Below are 10,380 nucleotides of genomic sequence, written 5' to 3'. Positions count from 1 at the left end.
TCAATTATGTTTATATAAAAAGAATAATGAAGTTATAAAAGTGTATTATTAAATTAGTACATGAAGACATTAAGGTGAATGGTAGCATTTGGAAAAAATATCGCCATTATAGATGATGTGTCAAAAAACCTATTCATTTTTTTTTTTTTTGTTTTTCGTCATTTTGTTTATTGATTTAATACTATCCATCGTGGACAACCATTAAATTGTATAATTATAAACTTAGCTTATGTGTATTTCATGTATTGAGCTTAGTATAGTTGTTATTCTTAGAGAGAGTTAAATGGCTATGTTATTCCGTGACAGAAGGTCAAATGGCTATATTGTTCCATGGGAGATCCAGTGGGTGGGCTCTGCAGAGTCTTCTCCTTTGTTGGCTGTTGTCTAGCAGACAAATGGCTAGTGTGCTTGGATGGTTGTGTAATCGCTTGATATATCGTCTGCTGCTTTTGGCAATCTCGTCTTTTACCCAGGGGAACTTAAGAACATCGTGGATGGTGGCGTTATCATGATATATGTGTGCGTTTGTAGCGATGCGTAATGCTTTGTTTTCGAATGTTTGAATGATCCGGATATTGGACCTGCAGGCTGTACCCCAGAGCTGGATTCCATAGGTCCAGATCTGATGATCGCCTTGTAGGTCAGAATCTTGGAGGAGGTGGAAAGCCTTGATCTCCTGCCCATAAGCCAGTAGTAGGCTTTTAGTCGCTGCTCACACTGGTTTCGCTTTTTTATTAGGTGTGCTCTCCAGGTGAGTTTCCTGTCTAGCGTTATTCCCAGATATTTAGGATTGGGTTCTTCTGGTATTGTGACTCCGTCTAGTTGAACTGGTGGACATTTACCCGAGCGGAGTGCAAAGATAGTCGCAGTTGACTTGTCACCATTGACTGTAATGTTCCATCGCTTTTGCCAGTCGTTGACGAGGTTCAATTGCATCTGCATCAGTGAGCTAGCTTCGCCAGGTGATTCCGAGATGGTGAGAAATGCCGTGTCATCGGCGTACGTGGCAACGCGCACGTTTGGGTTTCCAGTGACGGGCAACTCAGCTGTGTACACGTTATAGAGCAGCGGACCCAGAACACTTCCTTGAGGGACGCCAGCATGAATGTGTTTGGTGTTGGACACTGTTTCCCCACATTTAACTCGGAATGTTCGGTTCTCCAGATATGAAGCCAGAAATAAGAAGCAGGCGTGTGGGAGGTTACCCTTGAGCTTTAGCAGGAGTCCAGGATGCCAAACTCTGTCAAAGGCTTGTTTGACATCGAGGAATACGGCGTAGCAATATTTTTTCTCCTCAAATGCGTCGAGGATAGTTTGAACAACTCTGTGGCATTGTTCCGGGGTTCCGTGACAGCGCCTGAAGCCAAATTGGTGATCCGGGATCAGACCGGCCTCGTCCAATACTGGCAAAACTCTACTCAAAAATACTCTTTCTAGTATCTTTGAGAGCGCTGGCAGTAAACTAATCGGGCGATAGGAGGCCAGATTATCTTCAGGTTTACTAGGCTTAGGTATCATTACTACTTGTGCACTTTTCCATTGCGTTGGGAAGTAGCCGATTTCCATGCATTTGTTATATATTTTGGAGATGAACGAGATGCTTCTTTGCGGTAGTAGCTTTAATGCCATTGCATTGATACCATCATCGCCTGGGGCTTTTTTGTTGTTTACCGCAGTTATGTATTCCGCTATCTCCTCTTCATGTACCGGTGGAATCGTTTCCGTTCCTTCGGGCGGTACACTTAGCTGGTGTGCAGTTTCGGATGCTTCGTCTGACGTGCACCTGCTGAAAGGGGTGAACACAGTTTCTAAGTGCTCGGCGAAGGCATTGGCTCTGTCAGTTTCTGTTCTACACCAACTGCCATCAGTTTTTCTTACTGGGTTGATTCTTTTCTGTGGCCTTTTAATGTGCTTGGTTACTTGCCACAGATTGTGTTGTGGGTCGTTAGGGGCAAGCTGCGTAAGAAAACAATCTAGGGTATCTTTTCTCAGAATCTTGAGTGTCTCTTTCAGTTCCTTGGTGATTCTATTTAGGACTGTCTTGTCCCTCGGGTTCCTGGACAGGAACCAGACCCGCCTCAGTCGCCTTTTTTCACCAAGCAGCTCGGCCACTTGTTGTGACCAGAGGTGAACGTCTTTTTTTTTTTAACTCTGGGCCGGCATGAGAGTCTTGGCGCCGCATGTGACGCCGCATTGTGGATATGAGCTGTTGGCTTTGTGACTGCCGCTTCGATGTCCTCCGGGCTATTTAGTGGGGGGCTGGGATTGGTGCAGTTGTCCAACCAGGTTTGATATTGCCAATATCAGTGGCTTTATATATAAGCTTCTTGCGGGCAGACTTCCTCATGGCTGCAGCAAATATAGAGATGGCTATGGCGCTGTGATCAGATAGGAGGTCCTCTACTTCTCTGACTTGGATTCTGCCAGTATCCAAACCACGAGTTATCGCGATGTCCAGGACGCACCTTATATGGGTCTGTAGGCCAGTATGTGTACTGTGGCAGTCGAGGTTTCTTAACCGGGTTTGCCTGAACAGGGCGTAGCCTTTAGGGTTATTTGTTCTGGAGCCCCACCAGGTGTGCTTGGCGTTGAAGTCTCCGCCTATTAGAAACCTTGTGCCTAGGCTGTCCATTAGCGTCCCGAATTCTTCGTCCCTAGCATTGTGCTTGGGGGGCAGTAGGCAGCGGCTATTGTGACGTCTCTCAGCGTGGTACTCACTCTTATTTTTGCGCATTGGATCCACTCCTCCAGAGTTGGGGGCAGGATCTCATAACTTATGTTGCTACGAATTAGAATGGCAGCTCCGCCGCGGGCTCTCCCGTTGGGGTGATTGGCTGAGATCAGGTCGTAGCCTCGTAGGCAGAAGTAAGATCTTTCAGAGAAATGGGTTTCAGATATGAGGAGAATTTCGGTATTGTTGGTCTTGCAGTAAAGCTCAACCTCAGGCCTGTTTTTGCACAGGCCGTTAGCATTCCAGATCGTGATCTCTAAACCTTCTTGCATAATGTGGAGCAAACAGTTTCCAGCATCTGTGTCATTTGACCTAGTATTTTATCCATCATTTTTTCAAACATGACCTCTAGCCTTGTCACTATCGCATTAAGTTGATTGTCCGGCTGTGAATCCTGGCAGGGAGCTTGATTTGCCTCGTAGGTGCTCTTTGCAGCCTTAGCAAAACTAATGTTTGCATTCACTTTGCTGGAGTTTAGTGGTAGTCCATCTCTTGGAGCTGTCTGTCTGTTTGCCGTTAAGAGGCTCTTTGCCTTCTTATAAGCTGGGCATCCTTTGTATGAGGCCACATGGGGACCCTGGTAGTGCAGGCAGAAGGCCGGGTCACTGCTCTTCTTTGAGCATTTCGACGTGGAGTGTCCGCCTCCACATTTCACACATCTATGTTCCAGGTGACAGTATCTTTGAGTGTGTCCGTATCCTTGGCAGCGATAGCATTGGGGGACATCGTTAAACTTCAGTGGAGGCTCGACTGTAACCACAGAGCAGCAAAGCCTTTGGATTTTGTATGCGTCTTTGTTATTTTTCGCCGGCTCGAGATTTACGAAGAATATGTTTAGGGGTTTTTTTGTGCTTTTTTGTGTGAGGTTATAAAGGTCTCTTACTTCGTGCCCGTAGTTGCTTAAACCTTCCTTGATCTCGACCAGCTCAGTAGAGTGGTGCAGGCCCTTGACCACTATCCGGTAGGCTCTTTCGTCTCTGGGCTGAAAGGTCTGATACCGTTTGTTGTTTTCATTGAGAAATGCCTTAAGTGCAGTGAAGCTAGCTTTATCTGGCGTCATTACTCTAATGTTGTTGTTTTTAGTGGCTTTATATGTAAATTCTACTGCTTTGCCAAGGGCGCCAGTTATGGCATTGGTAAGCGCTTTGATATTGGTCACGTCTGGAATAAAAATTGGTGGTGGCCTGATCGTCTTAGGTTCTTTAGCAGGCTCCTTATTTGGTTGGCCCTTAGCTAGTCCTATGACTTCAGTGGAGTCATCGCTGGCCGAAGATTCTTCGTCGTCTTCATCTGTAGAGAGTGAAGCAAATCTGTTACTTGTTAGATTTTCTCTAGCAGCTTTGCTGGTGCTTGGTCCGTCAGGTAGGTGTACGCGGGAAGGCTGTTTGCGCTGTTTGCGGATGGGCTTCCTCCTTATTTCTCCAGGTTCACTAGTGCAACTCGAAAACTCAGAGTCAGGGTTGCTAGCTCTGATGTTGGTCTTCTTCCTCTTGGTGCTGCTAGTTTTGATGAGCTGTGTAGCACGTGGCTCGGCTTGCCAGTCCATCTTGTCCATCTGGTTGGGGAGGGGTACGGGGGAGCGGGAGCAAGCAAGCTGCCCGTCTGGCGAGCGTAAGCAGCGAGTGCTAGTCTGTGTTATTGTTTGTTTTTGTATTCTAATTGTCGTGTGTGTGTTGAAATAACGCGCACAAGCGTGTGCGTGTGTAAGTATTAGTGCGCCGTTATTTGCGCACGGTACGCAAGCTGAAAGAGCGCAGTAACGGTTGCAGCGACCAATCAGAGCGCAGCTGGCCTGAAAATTTCGCCGCAACTAACTGTTGTTTATGTTGCTTGTGTGTTTGGAATGCTTCGCAGCGGTCCTCAGGCACGTCTTTACTCAACGAGTGTTCGATCGCGACTAAAAGAAAAAAACCTATTCATGGTGAGCAGTGTGTGCTCATCACATTATACGCTGAAAGCGTATAATTTTAAAAGTTTGTCATATACTCGTTATTTGAGTTAGATATCGTTATTTGTTATGTTGTATAACATTTGGCTTACGATATTAAGAAAAAAAGATAATTGTGAAACTTTCAAGCCAAGATGTGTTGTTTGTAATAATTTTATTGTTACTACATCGTGTAAACAAATAGGTTTCCTTTTATCGTAAAATTTAACAATTGCATCCAGTGGAAATTCGATTCATACAGATGTATGGACGATTAGTACGCTGGAAAAAAAGTTTCTAAAATTTTTGTAATTATTTTAAATATTTGTCATAAATGAAACTTTAACATTTTACATACTATTTAATATAGTATGTGACTTGTTTTACTTAATATATTTTTATCGGATAATTATGTTTGTAAGTTATGCATACATAATTTATACATATAAATAAATTATCAAGTTTGTCATCAAAATTAAAGTGTTTATTCCATTATGGTATTAAGCAATGTGTGATAAAATATATATTAAGTAAGTGTACATATAAAGATATTTTTGAATGAATTGTATATATTTTCATATAGATATAATATGTGGTGAATCTTAAAAAATGTGAAACGTAAATTAACGAACATGAAATGCTATGTAACAATGGCCATATTCGTTTATATTTAACATTAATATCTATAGTATATTTTTTATTCAAAAATATATTAAGTTGTAATGTAAACACATTTTGTAAATATGTATGTATATTTTGTACATACAAATTATAAAAACATTATTCTGGTTGATCCTGCCAGTAGTTATATGTTTGTCTCAAAAATTAAGCCATGCATGTCTAAGTACACACGAATTAACAGTGAAACTGCAAAAGGCTCATTATATCAGTTATGGTTCCTTAGATCGTTAACAGTTACTTGGATAACTGTGGTAATTCTAGAGCTAAAACATGCAATTAAAACACGGACCTTTTGGAACGTGTGCTTTTATTAGGCTAAAACCAAGCGATCGCAAGATCGTTTTATTGGTTGAACTCTAGATAAAATGCAGATCGTATGGTCTTGTACCGACGACAGATCTTTCAAATGTCTGCCCTATCAACTTTTGATGGTAGTATCTAGGACTACCATGGTTGCAACGGGTAACGGGGAATCAGGGTTCGATTCCGGAGAGGGAGCCTGAGAAACGGCTACCACATCTAAGGAAGGCAGCAGGCGCGTAAATTACCCACTCCCAGCTCGGGGAGGTAGTGACGAAAAATAACAATACAGGACTCATATCCGAGGCCCTGTAATTGGAATGAGTACACTTTAAATCATTTAACAAGGACCTATTGGAGGGCAAGTCTGGTGCCAGCAGCCGCGGTAATTCCAGCTCCAATAGCGTATATTAAAGTTGTTGCGGTTAAAACGTTCGTAGTGGAACGTGTGCTTCATACGGGTAGTACAACTTACAATTGTAGTTAGTACTATACCTTTATGTATGTAAGCGTATTACCGGTGGAGCTCTTATATATAATTAAATACTTGTATTTTTTTTTATATTCCTCCTATTTAAAAACCTGCATTAGTGCTCTTCATCGAGTGTTATTGTGGGCCGGTACAATTACTTTGAACAAATAAGAGTGCTTAAAGCAGGCTTCAAATGCCTGAATATTCTGTGCATGGGATAATGAAATAAGACCTCTGTTCTGCTTTCATTGGTTTTCAGATCAAGAGGTAATGATTAATAGAAGCAGTTTGGGGGCATTAGTATTACGACGCGAGAGGTGAAATTCTTGGACCGTCGTAAGACTAACTTAAGCGAAAGCATTTGCCAAAGATGTTTTCATTAATCAAGAACGAAAGTTAGAGGTTCGAAGGCGATCAGATACCGCCCTAGTTCTAACCATAAACTATGCCAGCTACCAATTGGGTGTAGCTACTTTTATGGCTCTCTCAGTCGCTTCCCGGGAAACCAAAGCTTTTGGGCTCCGGGGGAAGTATGGTTGCAAAGCTGAAACTTAAAGGAATTGACGGAAGGGCACCACCAGGAGTGGAGCCTGCGGCTTAATTTGACTCAACACGGGAAAACTTACCAGGTCCGAATATAAGTGTGTAAGACAGATTGATAGCTCTTTCTCGAATCTATGGGTGGTGGTGCATGGCCGTTCTTAGTTCGTGGAGTGATTTGTCTGGTTAATTCCGATAACGAACGAGACTCAAATATATTAAATAGATATCTTCAGGATTATGGTGTTGAAGCTTATATAGCCTTCATTCATAGTGGCAGTAAAATGTTTATTGTGTTTGAATGTGTTTATATAAGTGGAGCCGTACCTGTTGGTTTGTCCCATTATAAGGACACTAGCTTCTTAAATGGACAAATTGCATCTCGCAATAATGAGATTGAGCAATAACAGGTCTGTGATGCCCTTAGATGTCCTGGGCTGCACGCGCGCTACAATGAAAGTATCAACGTGTATTTCCTAGACCGAGAGGTCCGGGTAAACCGCTGAACCACTTTCATGCTTGGGATTGTGAACTGAAACTGTTCACATGAACTTGGAATTCCCAGTAAGTGTGAGTCATTAACTCGCATTGATTACGTCCCTGGCCTTTGTACACACCGCCCGGCGCTACTACCGATTGAATTATTTAGTGAGGTCTCCGGACGTGATCACTGTGACGCCTTGTGTGTTGCGGTTGTTTCGCAAAAGTTGACCGAACTTGATTATTTAGAGGAAGTAAAAGTCGTAACAAGGTTTCCGTAGGTGAACCTGCGGAAGGATCATTATTGTATAATGTCCATTTCCGTTAATAAAAACAATTTTATATATAGAAATATATAAAATTTTTCTGAATATAAATGAATAATCATTTAAAAACATATACACATACTTATTCCCAATTAATATATATTTATATAATATCTGTCATTTTCAATTTGGGATTTGTCTGTGTTTATGCGTTTTAATGATGAAAAACTTGCGTGTATATGTACCATAATATACATGCGTTGCACAGATGTATTGTTCATTATTATATGCGCATACATTATATAAACGCAACAACCTAAATTTTATGTGTTGTACCTGTTTTCAGGTTAATGCTTTGCATATTTCTATAAAAATATTTAATTCTTGTATCTATATAAAAATTTTATTCATACCATATTTTTAAAGTATATGTAAAACTAAGACATTTCGCAACACAATTTAGGTATAAACAATTTTATTGAAGGAATTGATATATGCCAGTAAAATGGTGTATTTTTAATTTCTTTCAATAAAAACATTTGTGATGTAATGAAATAAACCAATATAAATTATCACTCTAAGCGGTGGATCACACGGCTCATGGGTCGATGGAGAACGCAGCAAACTGTGCGTCATCGTGTGAACTGCAGGACACATGAACATCGACATTTTGAACGCATATCGCAGTCCATGCTGTTTTGTACTTTAATTCATTTTATAGTGCTGCTTGGACTACATATGGTTGAGGGTTGTAAGACTTTGCTAATTAAGTTGTTTAAAATTTTTCGAAGTTTTAAGCATATGGTATATTATTGGATAGATTATGTGTGTCCCTGATATACATAAATTATTTATAATATTAATATATATATGGATGTACTACTCATTGTATATTTTGTATGAGAAAACTGAAGAATTATATTTTCTTTTTTCAAATCAAATAATACTGAGGAATGTCTAGCATAAAAGAAAAATATATTTTTCCTTAATCTAGAATTGCCTCTTATTAATGATGTGTGATAAAAGAATTGTTGTAAAATTTATGGAACTTCAGAACAAAAGTATTATCCTTTATATGGAACAATAAATAATGTTCAATTAACATTGTTTTATACAACCTCAACTCATATGGGACTACCCCCTGAATTTAAGCATATTAATTAGGGGAGGAAAAGAAACTAACAAGGATTTTCTTAGTAGCGGCGAGGGAAAAGAAATCAGTTCAGCACTAAGTCACTTTGTCTATATAGCAAATGTGAGATTCACGGTACGGAACATCAACATTCTAGTATGCGAAGTTAACGATTTAAGTCCTTCTTAAATGAGGCCATTTACCCAAAGAGGGTACCAGGCCCGTATAACGTTAATGATTACTAGATGGTGTTTCCAAAGAGTCGTGTTGCTTGATAGTGCAGCACTAAGTGGGTGGTAAACTCCATCTAAAACTAAATATAACCATGAGACCGATAGTAAACAAGTACCGTGAGGGAAAGTTGAAAATAACTCTGAATAGAGAGTTAAATAGTACGTGAAACTGCTTAGAGGTTATGCCCGATGAAGCTGAATATCCAGTATGGAAAATTCATCATTAGAATTGTAATATTAATATTGCAATATTATAATAATAGTGTGCATTTTTTCCATATAAGGACATTGTAATCTATTAGCATAAATATTTATCATAAAATTATGTCTGATTGCTTATTTGAATTATATGCTTGGCATTTTAACATAAAATAAAACATATAAATTTGATAAAGTGCTGATAGATTCATATGATTACAGTGCGTTAATTTTTCGGAATTATATAATGGTATAATTATCATTGATATTTGTGTTTATTATATGCATTTGTATGATTAACAATGCGAAAGATTCAGGATACCAAGCGGCAGTTTTGGCAGGATTTTTGTAGTGAGCATGTATTGTAAATTCGGGGATCCCCTCGAACCATACATTGCTTACTTGGATGAGGTGCTACTACTGGTTAGTAGCGTACCAATCATCCTTGGTCTTGATGCGAATGCATCATCCCTCATGTGGTTCAGCAAGGTATCCAGACATTCGTCTGGGTATTCGAACCACACACGGGGTGAGATGCTAACCGAGTGGGCCGTGTCCCAGGATGTTCGGGTCGTTAACGAACCCAGTGAGTGGTATACGTTTGCGGGTCCGGTGGGTCAGAGTGACATTGATGTTACTCTAGTGAATGCGGTGGCAATGAGTATGTATGCTTTTCATTGGTGTGTACTAGGTGGGCTTGGTGTGAGTGACCACAATCCGATTGAGATTGTTGTCACACACACTATTACGAGGAACGAAAGTGTTGGGGGTAATCGCTGGCGCACTTGTAGTGTGAATTGGTCCCTTCATGGGCTCATTGTGCAGGAGGCGGCAACGCAAGTTCCGCTTAATGCATTTAATGATTTGAATGTGGATGAGCAGGTCGTATGTGTGAATGGGTGGATAACTGGTGCGAATGATCGCATGTTTGAGAGGCACCGTAAGGTCAACCTTAAGCATGTGAAGTAGTGGACGAATCAGTTAAGCACCAAGCGGCGGATAGTCCGGTCTATGCGGAAGCGATTCCAAAGGGCCAGAGCTACCAATGCGGATGGTGCAGCCCAACTCAGGATTGAATATAGTCGGTGTATGAATGAGTACAAGCAAATGCATGTAAAGGTGAAAGAAGATGAATGGCGCTCTTTCCTGGAGCGCAATAAGGATGACCCCTGGGGTCGTGCTTATAAAATAGTTCGAGGTAGAGGCAGGGAAACGGATGTAAGTAGCCTCCGTGTTGGTAACGTTCAGTTAACGGCATGGAGGGATTGCATGAATGTCTTGTTGAATGAATTCTTCCCCAGAGCGGATCATCAGGACTCACCACCTAGTGTGGTTAGGCCTGTTGATCCGCTTCTGGATAGTGAGTTGGAGGTGGCTTTCTCGAGGTTAAAGTCGAGGAAGTCCCCTGGTATGGATGGAT

General features: G+C 41.0%; 1 non-coding gene and 1 pseudogene across 1 annotated transcript; both read left to right on the top strand.

Moving 5' to 3' along the window:
* Positions 1-5,440: 5,440 nt before the first annotated feature.
* Positions 5,441-7,435, top strand: LOC116649937 (small subunit ribosomal RNA). Its single transcript, XR_004302884.1, has one exon. It is a non-coding gene; the product is annotated as a small subunit ribosomal RNA (ribosomal RNA).
* Positions 7,436-7,970: 535 nt separating this feature from the next.
* LOC6637222 (5.8S ribosomal RNA) lies at positions 7,971-8,149 on the top strand (annotated as a pseudogene).
* The last annotated feature ends 2,231 nt before the right edge of the window (positions 8,150-10,380 follow it).

This window comes from Drosophila virilis, unplaced genomic scaffold (genome assembly GCF_030788295.1).
Source record: "Drosophila virilis strain 15010-1051.87 unplaced genomic scaffold, Dvir_AGI_RSII-ME tig00001482, whole genome shotgun sequence".
Classification (NCBI taxonomy): domain Eukaryota; kingdom Metazoa; phylum Arthropoda; class Insecta; order Diptera; family Drosophilidae; genus Drosophila; species Drosophila virilis.
The sequence above is the reverse complement of the archived record's forward strand: the minus strand, read 5'-3'. Positions and strand labels throughout refer to the sequence as shown.